Raw genomic sequence first — 19,687 nt, forward strand, 5'->3', positions numbered from 1 at the left:
CAAGCAGTTTGGTCTAGAACACACTGCACATGTTTGAGAAATTAAACACTAAGGTTTACATAGTTTGGTGAAGTCAGAGGTTAGAATGGTTAGAAGTTGTACCAGCACCAGTTCCTACTTGCATATTGTTATTGTAATGTTTTTTAAGTATTTTAGTAATTGTTTTGAAAATTGTTACGTTACATTTTCATAGGTGTAAATATCCAAAAACATTAAGATCTTGGGACACGTGTTGCTCACTGGATAGAGCTTTTGGCTAAATTAAAAGGGTCCAGAGGGGGACCCTCATACAATTTGACCTCAGCTTCCTAACAACTAAGTAGTTTGACTAACATTAACTAGATGACTTTGTAGTCAACTTAAAGCTTTATTGACATGTTCTACTCAAAATTAGAGATGGACCGATCTGGGTTTTTGGCACCGATTCCGATCTCCTTTCAGGGACATCGGCCGATAGCCGATTCCGATCGGGGGGGGATTAGCAGTAAATAAACTTAAAAAGAGCCTCACAGTAAAGATAAACCGGAGCAGCGCGCGTGTGTGTGTGTGTGTGTGTGTGTGTGTGTGTGTGTGTGTGTGTGTGTGTGTGTGTGTGTGTGTGTGTGTGCCTTTAGAAGATACACAGTTACAGAGTTACAGAGACGCAGAGTTCACAGTATCGCTATAAGTGATTCATTGATTCATGAGTTGATTCGTTTTTATGTGAAGCGTAAGTTTCTCTTCTCAGTTATCTCTCCGTGTTTACTGTTATTAATTAAATGTCGTGGTTTTAAATAAACACCAGCTACTACAGAACATTCTGTGTGACTCTCTTACATTAAAAAGCTTCATTAAACTGCTATTACCACAGATCTGTAACCGAGTCAGACTCGTTCCGTCTAAGGAGCTAAAAGTTTTCTAAAAGTTCAGCAGATGATCCTGAACTAACGAATTTGGTAATGAATAAACTTTTGCCTCTGATTGGCTCTGTAACGTTTTCTGTTCTCATCTAGTACATCACAAGTAAGAACCGCTTACGATTTACCAAAGTGAACCAGGAGTTTATATAACGTGCTGATAGAATCGACTCGGATGTGACCGGGTTGAATTATCTTTTTAAAGTAAATATTACAATCAGCAAAATTACATCGTAAGAGCTTTCACGATGGTTTCTGTACGATTGTTGTGTCTGGATCAATCCACTGAGCTGTTAACTTAACATGGTCTTTATATATCACACGATCGGATCGGCTACTTTTAGGAAATATCGCCGATCGCCGATAGCATATTTTGATTAAAAATCGGCCGATACCGATTCGTAGCCGATCGATCGTCCCATCTCTACTCAAAATGTATCAGTATATTTACTCTTTGATAGTAATCTTTGTATCTTTGCATCTAATCCTCAGTAGAGGAAGGGGGAACTTATATTTGGCTCCAGATTGATTCGTCCAAGCAATAGTGAAAAGGTTTGCAAGCCTCGGTGCGAGTCATGCTTTGGGTCACAGGCTATTAAGCAGCGTAAAATTATGCTGTGTTCATGTGCTTCATATATTTAAGTTAAACACATATTCAGCATTTCTGGTTAGTACAGGCAGAACTACTTTTAGAGCTCACCTTCAACTTGTTCTGTGGCTGATTGTGTTTATTATTGTTATCATTGACTTAAAATAGAACATGTATGTTTGGGGGGAAAAAGTAGGTGTTTGGCTTATACGCGATCATACTTGTGCATATTATTAAGTAGGTTTTATATTATTATTTTACAGCTACTGTATTTAACTTTTTTTCTGTAAATGCAAAAATGTGGCCTTTAAAAATTTATATTTAAACAAAAGCATGCGATCATTAGAATTTACACTATTCTATTATATGACCAATTATCTTTTGTGTTTATTTGTCAAGGGGTAGTGGCAATTTTTGTCCAGTGGCTCCAAATCTAAAGGCTTAAATCTTCCCTAAAGCTCTGAAGCATCTTCCCTAAAGCTCTGTTCTTTCAAAACTGTTTATATCCCCTTTCAATTCATAATTCGTTTGATGTTGTACCTGCAACCCCTGCTGCATTCACTACACTTGCATTGTCTATATAAAGCTGTGATCACAGTGCAAGTAAAATGCACTATATGGACAAAAGATTTAGATCACAGTTAACAGGTCACTGTATTTTAATACCATTTGTTTTTAAACAGGATGTCCAACAAACTCATGGTTAGGTGTCAGAATACTTTTGGCCGTATTATGTGTGTAGGTCCAGTTGCTGTGTTGTCTCACTGGTATGTGATCATGTTCTAGTGGGCTTTTTTAATACATAAAAACAGACACAGACTGATTTCATTCAATACTGTAAAGTCTATTTAAAGTTACCACACACCTACACTTTCTATTGTTATTTTTAGTGTCACTTACTGATTCGTTTGCACATGTTTACTATGGCATGTGATAAATAACACATACTCCATTCAAGGGTCTCCATCCATTTGTAAGCTTTGGTTATTCATCATTGGTGCTCTAGTCCCTAAAGACTGGATGATGTGTTTGTAACGGCTACATTTTTAACAGGATATATGATGTAGTTGCATACTTCTTTCTAGCCTTCATGAGCTACGTTTTGTCTTTGTTGGTCTCAGATGACCCAGTTAAACACCTCCTGTTATTCCATACTGCCTCCGACTGAGCTGTTAAAAGAAGCTGTAAGTTAAGGTGCAGCAAAGTCCAGCTCGCTGGTGAAAGTGTCGTGGGCGTGAGAATATGCGTTAACCTAGGATCGCCTGAAACCAGACTGACAGTCTAGCAGGTTGATGTATGTAATGTTTGCGTTACTGTTATGCACAATTATTAGAGGTGAATAAAACATATCCTGACAGAAAGCCAAGCCATCAAAGATACTAGAAAAATATTTTACAGAGACACATGAAAAACCTCTTCGAACGCAGTAACTCACAAAAAATTCTGAATTTGTTGAATTACCTAAAGATTAAAAGTTAAATATAGTACATTGACTTTTACTTAGCTTAAACTTGATTTTGAACCAACCTCTAATGTACATAGCCAAATTGTGCTGGAATGGCAATAAACACAAACAAATAAATGATTAGAGGTGGTTTTAATGCTTTGGCTGATTTGTGTACAAACACTGATGACTAAAAACATTAGGACCATCCGCCCAATAAGCTGTCAAAACACCTCTGACTTGTCGAAACATGGACTCCACAAGACCTCTACAAGACTCCAGTGGTTTCTGCTACCAGGACTTTACCATTATCTTTGGCTATTCAGACATGGGAGCACTTTCAGCAACAGACTCATCCAACTCCGCTGCAACAAGAAACGGTACAGGAGATTGTTTGTACCAGCAGCGATCACGCTGTATAACGCTTCACTAGTTCGGGACATCATCATTGAACACTGAGTTACTATCAGGATAGACAGGATAGAATCCATCCATCCATCCATCCATCCATCTATCTTACTGCCTTACCATATAGGTTGATGCAATAAAGCAGTGCCACCAATAACGGTTTAAGGCACTGTGGTTTTCTTATTGTAAAACAAAACACAACTGAAGATATAAAACACATACAGATCACATGGATATACACTGCCTTAAGAGAGTTTGGCAGATTAGTATAAACTGGTCATCCTGGAGATCCTGTCATATTTTTGTCACTGAATAAAACACACTAACTTCAACTTTGTACAGATATCTGTGAAATACAGCATAAAACCAGCAGGCTGGAATGTCTGCAGAGGTGTGTGGGTTTGCAAGTGGCATGGAAATAATCTTGATTTATAATTAATAGTGTTGAGTAAATGGATTAAACACTTTAGGCAACTTGACTTTTCTGCTAAGTGCAGTTGAATTCACATATAACCAGTCTTAAATAATTCAGATAATGCCAAGTTCACACTACACGACTTTCTGATTTGTCGGGTCGCTGTACAGTTCACACTACACAACTGAATCTTTTGCACTCTGGAGTCTTTCAGTCGATGTATATTTCACACTACAAGACTTGATCGGTGATAGGGGGTTTCACACTACACGATCTATCACCAACTGGAATCATGGGAGCTTCTCTGATCTCCCAAAGTAGGTTTTTTATTTATTTATTTTCTTTTTTTTTTTTTTTACAAAAACACACGTGAGAAGTGACGAGGGGTTTAATGATACCACGTCCAAAAATGCACGCCAACAAGTAGCGAGAGATCAAAGTTTGTGCGCTGATGTGCAGCATAAAATCAAGGAGGAAAATCTGAGTGGAATCTGAGTGGATTTGGCAACGCGAACAGTATGGATTGTTCTATAGTAAATTGTTCAATGCAGTGTTGGTATGTTTTGTAGAGAACAATCAAGTCAGAAATACTGTAAAACGTATTTCAACACTCCTCTCCTGCGTTTCCCCTCACACCGCATCTTGCGTTCTCATTGGCTGTTCGACATAGCAGTCACTGCCAGTTGTGCAACTGAGATCAGATATCTGACATGCTAGAAATCTCGATTCGGTCGAGCCGGTCGGATCGAGTTGATGGGTAGTTCACACATAGCGATTAAGAGCCGAGTTTCGATCGCCGAGCAAACGCCGAGTTGCTCCCGAGCCGGCAAATCTAGCACCGACCAGTCGCCGAGCGAAAATCAGGGGAAAAAATCGTGTAGTGTGAACTAGGCATAAACAGGAAACTTGTCAACTACAAATCTACAGCAAATATTTAATGTTGTCTGTGGTGAAACAGTCTACATCTGTGGTCCCCAACCACCGGGCCGCGGGTCATTCATTACTGGGCCGCACAGAAAGAACGAATAATTGGAGATTGATAGAAAAGGTGTTATTGTCTTATTGTCACACCTAGGTGGAAGCAGTGTCTCGTTGCAGCGAAAAAAGCTCATTTTACATTGTTTGTGAGCAATATTATTAAATCCTCCTGCCTCCGCCGGTCCGTGAAATTATATCTTATATGAAACCGGTCCGTGGTGCAAAAAGGTTGGGAAACGATCTACATGACAATAATTAACAAATGAAAATGCTACATTTTGTAGGGACTTAAATGTTAACTTTATTAAATTAATTATTTTTAGCTTTAGAGAAGCTCATGAACCCGTCTTGTAAACCACCCTCCTTCTTCTCTTCTCTCTTTAACAGCTTGTTGTTAAAATCAGACAATTTTACCAGACCAGATGTGATGGTTTTAAATCAAGTTGTGTATCTGTCATATTATCTGCCAAGTTAAATCTGCATTCTCATTAATGCAGCGTTACAGCATCAACAGCTGTCCAGCGTGAACGGCTCAGTGCAGATCGATATTCTCCTCATAAGGAATCTTGATTTAGTCGAGCCTCTGTTGTGCATTTCTCTGATCGTGATCTTTGTTTTATTGTTTTATTTTCAGACAGAAGAGATTCTGTGCGGAGGTCTGAGGTCCTGACAAGACCTGATCACATGGTAAGTCCAGATAATTGCTTTAACCGGCCTCAGGTGACAAAGCCATGTATTCGTTCACGCATGAACCTGCAGGCTTGTAATAATCCATGAGGAAGAAATAGCAGTGTGCTTCTGTTAGTTTGGTTTTAAATCTAAACGCGAGTCGGTCTTTGTTTGGGTGTTAAGATGTTACTTCCTGTATTGTGGTCTGTTCTTTTATCAGGTACCGGTCCAAGGCTGTTGCTATAGTAGCCGTGTGTGACTGTAAGGCTCATAGCAAGCATACTGTACACAATGGGACTGTAAATTATGTTCTCAGAGATAATATTGTCTAGGGGTTTAACGGATCACAAATCTGATGGATCGGAACATTTCACGGTTTTTGAGTCACAGATTGTATCATTATTTTTGGATTACCATAAAAAGTAAGACAAATTCATTGATGCATGAAGAATGTTAGGAATCTTAAGCATGGAACGTTTGCCCATGGTCTTAAAACAACGTACAAGATGTTTAATCAATACTCAATACTCATTGTTTCTCAGTCAAGTGGTTGTTGTGTCTTGGCTCCTGCTTCCATCCTTGACACACTACTGCGATGCCGCTTTAACTGTGTGACCATGCTTGATGTATTGCCATCGTCATACAGCTTTTTCATGCCATGGTGCCTACATACTGTATTGGTTTTGTCCACCACCCTTCTTCCGTCATTAGTGTAGTGAGGGCAGTTGTAGCCTAGCGGTTAAGGTACTGGACTAGTAAGCAAAAAGTTGCTTGTTTAATCCCCACCACCAGATTGATACTGTTAGGCCCTTGAGCAAGGCCCTTAACCCTAAATTGCTTAGACTGTAAGTCGCTTTGTCTGCTAAATGCTGAAAATGTAAATTAGTGTGTGTTCAAGGAGGACCGAATATTTCTCTCATCTGGCAGGCATGACTGGCAGTTTGTATTCCACACTATTATGATCAACCTTTAATAATTGATCTTTGGTTTATATGCGTACTGAACTGCATGGAGGGTTGGGTGTCCATTCGGATCATGGATTATCTGCCGCCCATTAGTGTCCATACAAGCTTCAAGGATGGCTTCATTAGAAATACCTTTGCCAGCTGCAGTCGCAGAGCAATACCGATAGAAACTTCAGTTAATATTTACAATAAGCTCCAGAATAGGGACAATTTGGTCTGAGTGACTTTGCCATCATTGTTGTTCTGGTTTGAGTAACTAACTGCTGATGTCCTGGGATTTTAGCTCACAGCCGTCTCTAAAGTTTGCACAGATTGCTGTAAAAACATTAAGTACGCTGAAGTTGCGCTGGCAGGCAGGCCGTGTCAATCTGAGAGGTCAGAGGAAAATGACCAAACTCGTTAGAGCTTTGAGAAATACACGTCATTCCAAAACTCTGAGGGTTAATACGGGCGACCCTTCTTTCCCCATGGCGGCTGTAACAGCCTCCACTCTAAAGTAAAGGCTTTTTAAAAGGCCTGGTTTGCTATAAAAATTCCAGGTAATTCCAGAGATGTTCACTGAGGCTGAGAGTCTCTGTGCAGGTTGCTGTAGTCATTTAACATTAAACTAAGACTAGGCATGTCTTTATGCCTCTGCTCACATATCGAGTCTATAGTCATGCATAAAAGGGTCTTCCCCAAACTGTTGCCGCAGATGTATTTGATATGAATGCTTTTATACATCAGTTCGCAATGGGTGTGGCTGATACACACAGAAATAGCACATGATGCTTTTCTTCATCATGTGTTTTTGATATAAGAGCTTGGACTGAGTCCCAAATTGCATGCTACTTACTAAAGCGTATATCAACACGCTGACAGTTAAGTGTGCATGTTTGCATTTGCTATCGGATTACAGTGAGTCTGAGAGCTTTAGTTGGGATCACTTGTTTAAGACTCGTCTGGTTGTGTGGTGGTTAACAAGACAAAATATCAGAAGTGAAAATGTGTGGTTTATTTTGAGTACTTGTTACACACCTATTTTATAGTCAGATAAATGTGTCCAAGGATTGTACATATGCAGAAGAGATTTGAAAATACAAATAAAATACTTTTTTTTAAAAATGGTACAACTTGAAACTTGAAAGAAGGTTCTGGGTTTGATCCCCAGGTGGGGCGGTCCGGGTCCTTTCTGTGGAGTTTGCATGTTCTCCCCATGTCTGCGTGGGTTTCCTCTGGGAGCCCCGGTTTCCTCCCACAGTCCAAAGACATGCAAGTGAGGTTAACTGGAGATACAAAATTGTCCATGTCTGTGTTCGATATAACCTTGTGTGAACTGATGAACCTTGTGTAACGATTAACTACCGTTTCTGTCATGAATGTAACCAAAGTGTAAAACGCGACGTTACAATCCTAATAAATAAACAAACAAACAAAGAAACACAATGTAAGTTCTGCGGAAAGGAATTATTTACTTAACATTTGTTGTCCGTCCCACCCAGTTGTAGCGCTAGTATTTCAAGAGATGTGAAAGTTGGAATTAAACAGTGTTTTTCCATCAAGTACACAATTAGTCAAAAGTTTGTACATGCATTATAATACTTCCTTTATCTCCCAATGTTGTCATGCCCAATTCCCGATCATGACTCTGCTGCCACTTGCACAACCCCCATCTGATTAAGAAAAGCCGGATCCCCACATACGGCCGCTTCTTATCACCTGGCAATCTTTGGGTTCCCCACACACACCTGTATCGTGTACTGAGAGCCACACTATGCTCCATGTGACTACCCCCCCCCCCCCCCCCCACTTGCACATGTGCCCTGCCCAAGTCCCAGAGATCACATATTGCAGCGATCTTCTCTTCTTCAAACATGGCCAGTTGTGTTTGTGTGGACACCCAGCAGAGTTGGTGGATTGGTTCGAATTTACGAGTTTGAACCCTCTGCAATTGCGTGCTAGCATGTTAGCCTGCTGCACCACCAGACTGCCCAATTAAAAGTTAAAACTGGCCTGTGTAGAAACACGTGGTGTTTTTAATATTGTCCAAAATTTGTTTGTTTTTCAGTCAGGTTTGCAAACAGAGCCTACTAGGGAGTCTCAATTCTTTAAAAAAAAACTTTAGATAATGCTTATTTTTCAAGTTCCAGAAATCATTAACGTCTCAGTTTATGTAGACTAGGTGTTACTTGTGAATGCTTCTTTTTTTATAATGGTTGCCTTTCCTGCCGTGAATGTAACTCAAGAGTAAACACGGCGTTAAAAGATAGATAGATATTTTAATTAATGGTTGCAGAGTTAGAATTTACTGTCCATATAAAAAAAATCCTGACTTGGCACTTGATGTAAAAATCACAAGCTGACATCTAATTACCCAGTTCATCATATAAGTCTGCAGACATTTCTCCTGTTCAGGATTAGATTTACCTGATTAAGAAATAAAGGTGCTACCAGTAGTAAGTTTGTTATTGATCATTTGAGTAAATGAACAGTGAATTGCTTGAATAATGAACTGTAGGGAAAATGACATAAAAGACATAAGTGGTCATTTAAAAAGACGTTTAAGATTGTGGAATGTTTGAGTGTACATACTGTAGCTTAGAACGTGGCACTAAATTAAACTGGAAAACAAATGTGCTTTTTAATACCCATAACTGGCTCAAAAATCTTGCATCCCAAGTCATTTCTAATGGGTCAGGACATAACAAGGATTTAATGCTGAAGATGTTAAGAATAATCTGGGTGATTGTGTTGCTTAGTCAGTCCCTGAAGAATGATAAGTTAGACCCCTCATGGGGGTGGTGGTTTGTGTCTGATGTAACTCGCTGAACAGTAAAGCGACAGAGGAAGTAGATCTGTCTACAGCAGGTGCAGGGGTGGTTGATAACGAACCCCTCACTGTGTGATAGTAGTCGTGGGGGAGGGGAACACCATGCACTGTAGAAACACAAAACATAAGCTAAACTGCCATGTTTGTGGTTGTGTTCATCTGTTTTTTGTTTTTAAGGAGGAATTATGTTTAAATTTCAGTATTTTATTATTGGACTTGTAATGGTTTGCAAGAGGCTTCAAATTTGCTACAGAATACAGAAACTTAAAACACCACACGGTTATTCTTACCAACCTGATAAATATGATGAAACATTTGTATCATGGTTGGATGCAACTCACAAGAGTAAACACGGGGTTAAAAGATGGATGGATGGATGGATGGATGGATGGATGGATGGATGGATGGATGGATGGATGGATGGATGGATAGTATCATGACTGGAATGGTCTCTTCTAGAATCACACTGCCAGATCCCAGGGTGTCAGTACATATGATTAAAAACTATGCAAATGATATGCTGTGGCCTCTGCAATAACCAGATCTTAACCCAACTAATGAACAGTGGGTGGTTTTTGACAGAGATGCCAGACAGTTCTTTTTATCACCAACACAAAGTAAGAAAACGTCTTTTTGAACGAATGGTGTCTTATACCAGTTCAGACATTTAAGGAGAGCTGCACAGTTTAAACGATGACACACTTAAGCTGTTCTTAAGCCTCCTGAGGGCCCAACATCTAATACTGATACATTTTGTTGTTCCCTTGTCAAAGGAGTTCTTTTTTTTTTCCAAGATTATAAGTCACATACTCATAATTTCCAACTGTGTTATCATATGTGCATGCAAGTCAGTTTTAAAATGACTGAATGCATTGGTGGCACAGTTACGATATCTGCAGTCTGTTCCGTCTGAGACTAACCCAGCAAAAAAGTACCTAGTGCTAATAATGCCAGTGATTTTATGTAGCTAACACATTAAAATATTATTTTTATAGTGCATTGTTAATAAATGCCATGCTCACCTGAGTGCAGCTCAGTGGTTAAGGTACAGGACCAGTAATTGGAAGTGTGTCGGTTCCAGGTTGCCACTGTCGGGCCCCTGAGCAAGGTCCTTAAATCTGAATTGCTTGGATTTTATTTAGTCAGGATTGTAAGTTGTTTTTCTGTTAGGTAATGCCCCAAACCTTATTGATATTAAACACGGTAATTGATATTTATGGGACAGTTTACACTTGTTGGTCAATATGGTCAAACCATTTACTGTTAGTGATTCAAAAATTTGGTTAAATTCACATCCCTACTCCTTACAAAGTTAAAAACAGTATAAAGACTGCACACCAGACTTAACCTCATTGCTGTTCCAAGCATGTAAGAACACATGTTGGTGCATGTCAGTAACCATGTTGGCGTGCTAAATGTCTGTGAACAGGAAAATGAATTTAAAGAGTTGTTAATTAGTCTTGTAATTCAGTTTTAGTAGTTTAAAATTTAGTCAAAACCTTAACAGCAATCTAACCACACAAACACTTGAATCCTTTATGTTACTTAACTTTTGAATGACTATTACTGCCCATTAAATACATTACATAAAGTACAAATCCTAAGGGTTCAACATTATGATGTATAGTAGATTTTATTTGACATTACGCTCTTTTACATCTCAGATGTGCCGTTTCAACCTTTTTGCCCCAGCTAACAGCGATGTTACGTACTGGTTTTGTTGGGTGTTCACTGTCCTGGTTCTCCATCTTTTACATTGTATTCAAAGTGACTTACCGTTGTGAGTGTTTATAATTTAAGTAATTGAAATTTAAGGGCCTTGCTAATATAATTAATACGCTTATTGTAATCTCCAACAGCAGCTAGTTATGTAAGGATGCTCAACATCATGTTTAAAACTAGAAACAATGCCCATGCTATACTAATCCTGTTTTTTAGGCCAGTATGTGTTGAATCTGACACTGAAATGTTTCAGTAAGGACAGAGGAAAGAGAATCACTCTATAGCACATAAACCTTGAGCAACCTCCTGTTTTCCCTGGATGGTTAATCTGGAAAGCTAAAGTGCATATGAGCTTGCTCACTGCAGAAAATGAGTCTTTATCGTTTAAGCACACAGACAACAAAAATCTGTTTTTGTGTAATTGGTGTCATTGATGTCATGGACTAGTGGTTACAATCCTGCTATGCAATACTGTGAAAATCAAGGAGTCAGGAACATGTAGTCTTCTCAGCAGGTGCAGCCTCACAAAGTGGCCTCACAGAGACAGTGAGCGAGTTTGGGAGCTGCCTGCATAAAGGAAGCGCCTTTTATCCCTACATGTCTCTCTACAGACTCCTCTGCCTGAGACAAGAGGCTATTGAGCTCAGCCACACACTGCAGTCTCACTCGAGCATTTCATTTTAGAGTAGCTGTCTTACTCTCCCGAGGAAACCAATCCGTCCGATATGTATTCAGAGCCTGTGGAATGTCTTCTGGTGGTGTGAACTGAATAGGTAAACATGGGAAATGGACAGGATGTGAATGCAGATAAACTGGTCTTTTTAGACCATTAAAGAAAAAGAAGAATACCTTTATTTGTCATATATACATCTACATGTGTACAGTCCAACGAAATTCTTTCTTCGCATATCCCGGCTTGTTAGGAAGCTGGGGTCAGAGTGCAGGGTCAGCCATTGTATGGCGCCCCTGGAGCAGACAGGGTTAAGGGCCCTGCTCAAGGGCCCAACAGTGGCTGCATGGCAGAGCTGGGATTTGAGCTCTCAACCTTTCAGTTGATGGCCCAAAGCCCTACCCACTAGGCTACCACTTTCCCAAAACAGGTGACAGTAGTGATGGGAAGGTTACTGGTTTAAGCCCCAGTATCGCCAGGTTGATACTGTTAGGTCCCTTAGCGAGGCCCTTAACCCTCAATTGCTTGGATTGTATTTAGTCATGAAATGTTAGTAGCTTTGGATAAAAGCATCTGCTAAATGACAGAAATGTGATTTTGACTTTACTTTCTTACCCAGCATACTCGCTTAGGGGGTCAGATTGCTTTACTAGCTTTGAAGCTGGTTTATTCTGCACTCTACAGTTAGATTGTGTGTAGGTGCTCCAACGGTGCATTGGTCTCTGGTGCTTTTGGCCAGCTGGGCGTTTACACTGGCATGATTGGCTATATATCTCAGGGGACAAATAGACAAAGACCTGCGCTGGATTGGCGTCATGTCTAGGGTATTCCTGCCTTGCCTCCGGTGTATTGGGTGTTCTGTGCCGCAACCACAACCCGTATAAAGCGGGGTATAAAGTTGGGAAGCTGAAATGAACGCTGTGCGGAGGTGTTTTATTATACATGTAGCATTTTTGCAATACAGAGTTAGAAAGATTTTAAGCTTTAATAAAATGGATAAAACAAAGTAAGGCACACAATTAATTTGATAGTAGGAGGTGGTACATAAAATTCTGCCCAAATTTATGTAAAACACTTGCTCAGTTGACATCTTATTAATCCTAAGCTTTCAACTGTGTAAAAAACTGTATCATACAAGCTGTGCTTCAGATTGGTTTCTGTTAATGCTGCTTTTACTCAAACAGAACCCAGCTTGCACTTCAGCCTTGTGATATTTACCTTGTAAAGGTCTTTGCCGTACTTTCCATGAATGCTTGCACACCCAGAAAATAAACCAACTAGTGCAGGAGATTCCTAGTAGTGTTCTCATAATAGGATTAATCTAAGTGTACCTACTAGTGATATTAACTATTTAAATGTACACAGTTGTGTGGTGAAAGTAAATGGAAAACTGGCTAATTAAAAAGGTGACTCCTTCACATACAATTACATATATATATATATATACTGTATATACATACATACTTATGTCCTGGTGGATCTCCACCCAAACCTAGACCCTGTGGCAGTGGTCCCCAACCACCGTGGGGGGTAGGCTATTTATTACCGGGCCGCACAGAAACTAATAATTAGAGATTGCTAGAAAAGCTTTCATTAGTTTACACTGCTTCCATTTCGGGTGTTATTGTCGTATTGTCACCCCTAGGTGGGAGCAGCATCTCATTGCAGCGAAAAAAAGCTCATTTTACATTGTTTGTGCGCAATATAATTAAATCCTTCCTCCCCCGCCGGTCTGTACAATTATATCTTATATGAAACCGGTCCGTGGTGCAAAAACGGTTCGGAAACGCTGGTCTGTGGCACTGCTTGGCAGTGTTAGACATACTGATACATAACGTCCCAAAGGTTCCTAATTGGATTTAGGTCTGGGGAGCGTTATGGCCAGTCAGTGGTGTCGATATGTTACCAGTAGTTACAAGGACACTAGAAAAATGCAACTAGAGAGGAATCGGTCAGGAAGTATAAGGAGTAACTGTCTGTGGCCACCACCTGCAATATAATTTCCTTTTAAACCGGCTGTGTATGAAACTAATAACTGCTGTACCCAGATGCTCTGTTAATTCTGCTTTGTTCTTATTGCAGGTACTTAGACACTCGGACAGGACCCTTATACAATATTTGCTTTGTGGAAAAGAGTTAATACTGAGGTGAGTAGAAATAAGGGTTATTTTTGGAGTGTGGGGGCATTCTGAGCTTGTCGTTACATTCAGTTTCTATTCAGCATCGGCACATTTAAAAGTATAGCGCTTTATAATGACGTGTGTTTAGTAACATTTATTCCTCTTACTCCAGCATATGATGATGTTGTTATCAGTCATCATTACTTTCAGGTTACACTCTTAGTTGTACTGAACACTGGTAACGCCATTTAAAACCTGAGACCTGGTTGAATTTTAATGTTCTTTAGTGGTTTTACCTCTCTGTGTGAAAGGTAAGGGGAATTCCTGGAACTGGGCTAAGTTCAGTTGGCTTGTCTGCAGATAAGAAATGATAAGAGCTGGCTGCTGGAGATTGAACCTAATTTATCAATGATTATTCCCTCAGCACAGCGCTGAAGGGAAGAAATAATCCATTTTATTTGCCTGCTGCCTGTCCAGTCAGCAGCAGAGGGGGATGGGAGGCCTAGAAGGATGGCTGTGTGTGTGTCTGTCTGTGTGTGAATGAACACTTAGATCATGGTGGGGTTGCACTTTGTACACAGGTTGCATTCACATGATATGTGGCGAAGCTGCTTTTGCATGCCGGCTGTGCCATTGTTTTCTATGGAGTGAGGTGGTGCCACTTACCATGAGCTTTGCCACACGTTTTCTATTGATTGTTGCTGCGCTCAGGTAAACGGCAGAGTTGTGTTTAACAGGCATTACACAAACTATAGTTTTATCTTCATTCATTGTATTGCGGTGGCACGGTGGCTCGGTGGGTAGCACTGTCGCCTCACAGCAAGAAGGTCCTGGGTTCGATCCCCAGGTGAAGCAGTCGGGGTCCCTTCTGTGTGGAGTTTGCATGTTCTTCCCGTGTCGGTGTGGGTTTTCTCCCGCAGTCCAAAGTCATGCAAGTGAGGTGATTTGGAGATACAGAATTGTCCTTGACTGTGTTTGACATTAAGAACTTGAACTGATGAATCTTGTGTAACCAGTGACTACATGTTTTGTCATGCATGTAACCCAAGCCTGTAAAACTCGATGGTAAAATCCTAATAAATAAATCATATTGCATGTGTTGGTCATGCACTTCTATGCATTTTCCTACTTCTGCAGAGTTGTGCAAAAAACTTGAGTCTTTATTTTGAAAGATGGAAATGAAGCCTGTGCCAAACCAAATACTTCCACACTTAAAATTGTTCTGCCAGTACACCACTATGGTGCTGTAGTATGCACTTTTAGATGCAGCTGTGGTTATTGTTTGGCAAGCATGCAGTCAAAGGGAAAAAAGACGATCCGATTAAGAGCATACGAATGCTGAATAACCAGATTGTTTTTTGCAGTCCATTTATCTTTTTCTTTTAGTCTGCTCGCTCCGGTTTCCTCCCACAGTCCAAAGACGCGCAAGTGAGGTGAACTGGAGATACTAAATTGTCCATGACTGTGTTCGATATAACCTTGTGTGAACTGATGAACCTTGTGTAACGAGTAACTACCGTTCATGTCATGAATGTAACCAAAAGTGTAAAACACGACATTAAAATCCTAATAAACAAACAAACTTTTAGTCTGCTCCACTTTTATTTTTGAATTGAGGGCATGACTGAGGCTCAGGGGGTAGCACTGTCCCCTCACTGCAAGAAGGTCCTGGGTTTGATCCCCAGGTGGGTCCTTTCTGTGTGGAATTTGCATGTTCTCCTGTGTCCTGTCTGCGAGGGTTTCCTCTGGGAGCTCCGGTTTCCTCCAACAGTCCAAAGACGTGCACGTGAGGTGAACTAGAGATTCAAAATTGTCCATGACTGTGTTTGACATTAAACATGACGTTAAAATCCTATTCAATAAATAAAATGTATTTTCTTATTGATAAAAATTCAAGGTTTACAGCAAGGCAACAATATTTGATTTGACTGATTTGTACAGCACAGCATCATTGTGCTGAGATCTTAAAGCTGAACTTGAAGAGCTGAGATCTTGAACATCTGTGGCTTTGTTTTTTTTGCTTTGCAACAAAAGCAGTATAATCCTCATGCATTGTGATCCTCGATTAATGGTTCAGATTATTTGGTTAGCAATGAGACATTTATGTTAAGTAAGGCTCAATTATAATTTATGGATTTACTGAGTCGTCCTTGTTCGTTTACCGAGATAAAGGCCTTGCATTGCATTTGGTGTGTAAGTTCCCTTCCCTTGCTAGTTGGTTTTATTGAAGGGAAATGCCAGGCTACATTCCGTTCTATAATGAACCCTTTGAGCGCTAGAAAACACTCTCCATATTTCCATTCTGCCTTCAGGGAAACCATGCCAAACATCTACAGAAGGTTCTGTTATTGTATTAGCTCAAGTTCCCCTTTCCTCCTGAACTCCAAAAGGGGCCATGGGACTGTCTTTCCCTTCCCTTGATCTCTATTCCATCTTTATTTTCCACTGACAGATAATCAGCTGTTTTTAAAGGAATAAGGTCAGATTTGACTATTTGTTAAATAGTGGAATGTGATATGCCTTTTAGTCTACTGATGCTAGCTAGTTAATAAATAGTTTGAAGTCCAAGAATTCTTTTCAAGCACTGTAATCTGAGACCACAGTAGTCTTAATGAACGTTGATTTACATCTCAACACACAGACGATGGGTTTTAGAATAGATTCTAAACAGCATGAATCCATGGTTCCAACCTGCTTTGTGACAACAGTTCAGACGTGTGCTGGCGGTGTAATGATGGTAAATCAACCATATTGTACTTGGAAGAAGGAGTTTAGGATTTGGGCTGGCTAATTATACCTGTTCTACTGTGAAATTTGCCACCAACCAACTAACTGATAATATTTTTTAAACTTTTTTATTTACTTTTGATTTGTGTAGATTTTGACAACTGCAGTAGCTGTAGCAGCAGTTAAATGAATGTTTTGTTACTGAACAGTGTGATGTTAGAAACAGAAAGGACACCAGTACATTTAAACACCTCGGACAGATCTAAATCATATGCTAAATGTACCCTAACACAGTGGTCCCCAACCACCGGGCCGTGGACCGGTACCGGTCTGTGGGCCTCGCAGAAAGAATACATAATTAGAGATTGTTACATCAGCAATGAACACTATGTTTTTACAGGTGTTATTGTCTTCAATCACCCTAGGTGGAAGCAGCATATTTGTGAGTAGTATAGTTATTCTATTTTAAATCTTCCTGCCCCCGCCGGTCCGTGAGATTATATCTTGTATGAAACCGGTCCGTGGTGTTGGGGACCACTGTGGTAACATTTTCCCCGTAAATTTGTGACGTTTAGCAGGTCAGAACATTCACTGACCGTAGTGGCGCATGGATTTTGTCCTCAGTTGTCAAATCTCGTGAAGATGTCTGGCTTTGTGAGACTATAACGTATAAGCAGCCAGATCAGGTACTGAAGCAGGGTCACTAAGTACTGCCAGAACAACTTAACGTTACAAAGTTAAAACGTTAATGACTGTTATGAAAGGCTCAGAGATTCGTTTGACACATCGTAAGGAATTTTGGAAATCAGTGAGGGCTAATTGTTCAGTTCTTCTTGAAATGCTCGTGTGAACAGAGATCATGTTTGACAGTAGTGTGTAAGTAAAGCTCTGAGTAAAGGCTGGTGCAAACTCCCACTATAGATAGTGTGAAAATAAAGAAGATTTGGGTCAGGGTTAATCTTCAGAGTGTGTGAGACCTATTTTTAGTTAAGTTAGTTCAATTGGTAATTAGTAACAGGTACATACTAATATACAGACTTGACTTATTGTGCAACAGTAGCAGCCTGATTGAGCACCATTTTGTCAATACAGTTTACGTAATTTCTTAAACTCTTTGCACTGAGTAATTTAATACTGCTCTGTAGCTTAGCACACTTGTATTCTCTGTCTAGGTAACCAGCATTGGGTTCCAAGAGTTCAGGAGTACAAGATAATCCTTCTTGTATAATCCAACAGGTCAGGTTGCGTAGTGGTGATATACATCATATTCACTGTAAGAACGTGACTAGTGAAAATACTAGTTATAAATGCTAATAGAGCTGATACTGAAGATGTGCTTTATCAAACCCTTGAACTCAAAAACACTGCTTTTGTTATTGCACGTCGCACTGAATTATTTTGTAATTGAGTACAAATACATGGTGTAAAACATTCATTTAATTAAGGACAAAAGTTTAACAAGGTTATGTAATACCTGTATCACCTTATTAAAAAATCCTGCTGGGATGTGTTCATTTTGCTAAATGTAGTGAACTGGTTAAGTTATTTAGTGGACAGCAGTTGCTTTTTTAGAGCGATTTGTTACGACTTCGTTCCTTAAATGTTATTGTTAATAAATCTGAATAATTTTAGAGCCACAAATGTAATAAGGAAATCAGAAGGTAAATACATTTATTAATTAAGTGCCTGGATGATTTGTGGTTATATATACATTTCCCTTTTCCTCCCAGTCTAGTCATAGCCAGTTAACCAGTTGTATTCTTTCTTTACTGCTTTACCTTTTCCATGACGAGTTTGCATGTTCTCCCCATTTCTGCGTGGGCTTCCTCCGGGTGCTCCGGTTTCCTCCCACAGTCCAAAGACGTACAAATGAGGTGAATTGGAGATACAAAATTGTCTGTGATATAACCTTGTGAACTGATTAATCTTGTGTACCGAGTGTGTAATTGTCAGCTCTCCTTTTCACCTGCAAATGTACATATACATGTGTACAGTACAATGACATTCATTTTCCAGATAAACCAGCGTATTTTTAATTTAATTTTACTTTTTTGTAAGCTGTAGGCAGAGTGCAGAGTCAGCCATCGTACAGCACCCCTGGAGCTTAACTTCATGTTAAATTTGTTTGGGATCCATTCCTGACCACCTCTGAATCTGATTTCGAGTGATCAGACTGGATTGTCTCTGGCTGCACCTACATCTGGTGTTTGTGCTCTGGTCAATTCTAAAATAAACTGATTGCTAAGTTGCTTTGCTTTGCTCCTAATCTCAAACAAAGATTTCTAAGCCCAGTTGGCAGGTGTGGTATTGTCTCTGTTTTAAAAGTTGAGCAAATTATTTTAATAAAAAAAAAATAAAAAAATTAAAAAAACTAATCAGAGCCAGCTGTATGACTTTTGTCCTTGATTTAATCATTCACTTTCAATCTTGAGTCTTCACAAGTCTTTGTTTTTTTTTTTGCTGGTTGAGCTAAAACAAGATGTTTCTCACAAACAGCTCGAGTTGATGAGTTGTCTGCTGCAGGGAAGCAAAGTGAGAACGTAGTCAGTGAGGTGTTTCATCACCACAGCTGTGCTCTCCTGAAATAGAACAAAACTGCAGTGCACAAAAATGGCCCTGATCATAGAAATGTTCCTGGCCTTTGCTCAAATCCTAGTGAAAGAAAATTCTTTCTGTAAACAAACACATCCTACGAAGACCAGCGTTGGGCTTATGTATAATATATACTCACTGAACTATTTATTATATATATCTATTATGTATAAGAATTCACTTAATAATTTATAACCTATACATACCATACTGAAACTTTGTAGGTAGACAGTTACTGACTGTAGCCCATTAGCTGCTCTGTACATTTTGTCACCCTCTTGTTCCCTGTTTATCAATTGAAAGAGATCCTTTTAGGACCCCCACTGACCAGATGTTAGTGGATCATTTTCAGCACTGCAATTATAGTAAAATGGTAAAGCCTTGGTTTTGTTTATTTGTTTATTAGGATTTTAACGTCATGTTTTACACTTTCGTTACATTCATGACAGGAACGGTAGTTACTCATCACACAAGATTCATCCGAGTGAGGTAAGTGAGGTGAATTAGAGATACAAAATTGTCCATGACTGTGTTAGACATTAAAACTTGTGTACTGAGTAACTACTTGTTCTGTCATTAATGTAAACAAAGTGTGTAAAACATTCTTTTTAAAGGTGAAACAACACCTCAGTTAATTTAAAGTAACCTCTGTGTTATTTTTAAAACTGGGTGTAACACGTCAG

General features: G+C 39.5%; 1 protein-coding gene across 1 annotated transcript in view; it reads left to right on the forward strand.

Moving 5' to 3' along the window:
* tbl1xr1a (TBL1X/Y related 1a) overlaps positions 1–19,687 on the forward strand; it is a 58,444-nt gene that overhangs the window by 23,325 nt on the left and 15,432 nt on the right. Inside the window, exons 2-3 of the mRNA XM_063012381.1 lie at positions 5,365–5,417; positions 13,648–13,712. The gene's annotated coding sequence lies outside the window, so the exon portion shown is untranslated. The remainder of the gene's footprint in view (positions 1–5,364; positions 5,418–13,647; positions 13,713–19,687) is intronic.

This window comes from Trichomycterus rosablanca, chromosome 17, assembly GCF_030014385.1.
Source record: "Trichomycterus rosablanca isolate fTriRos1 chromosome 17, fTriRos1.hap1, whole genome shotgun sequence".
NCBI classification, from domain to species: domain Eukaryota; kingdom Metazoa; phylum Chordata; class Actinopteri; order Siluriformes; family Trichomycteridae; genus Trichomycterus; species Trichomycterus rosablanca.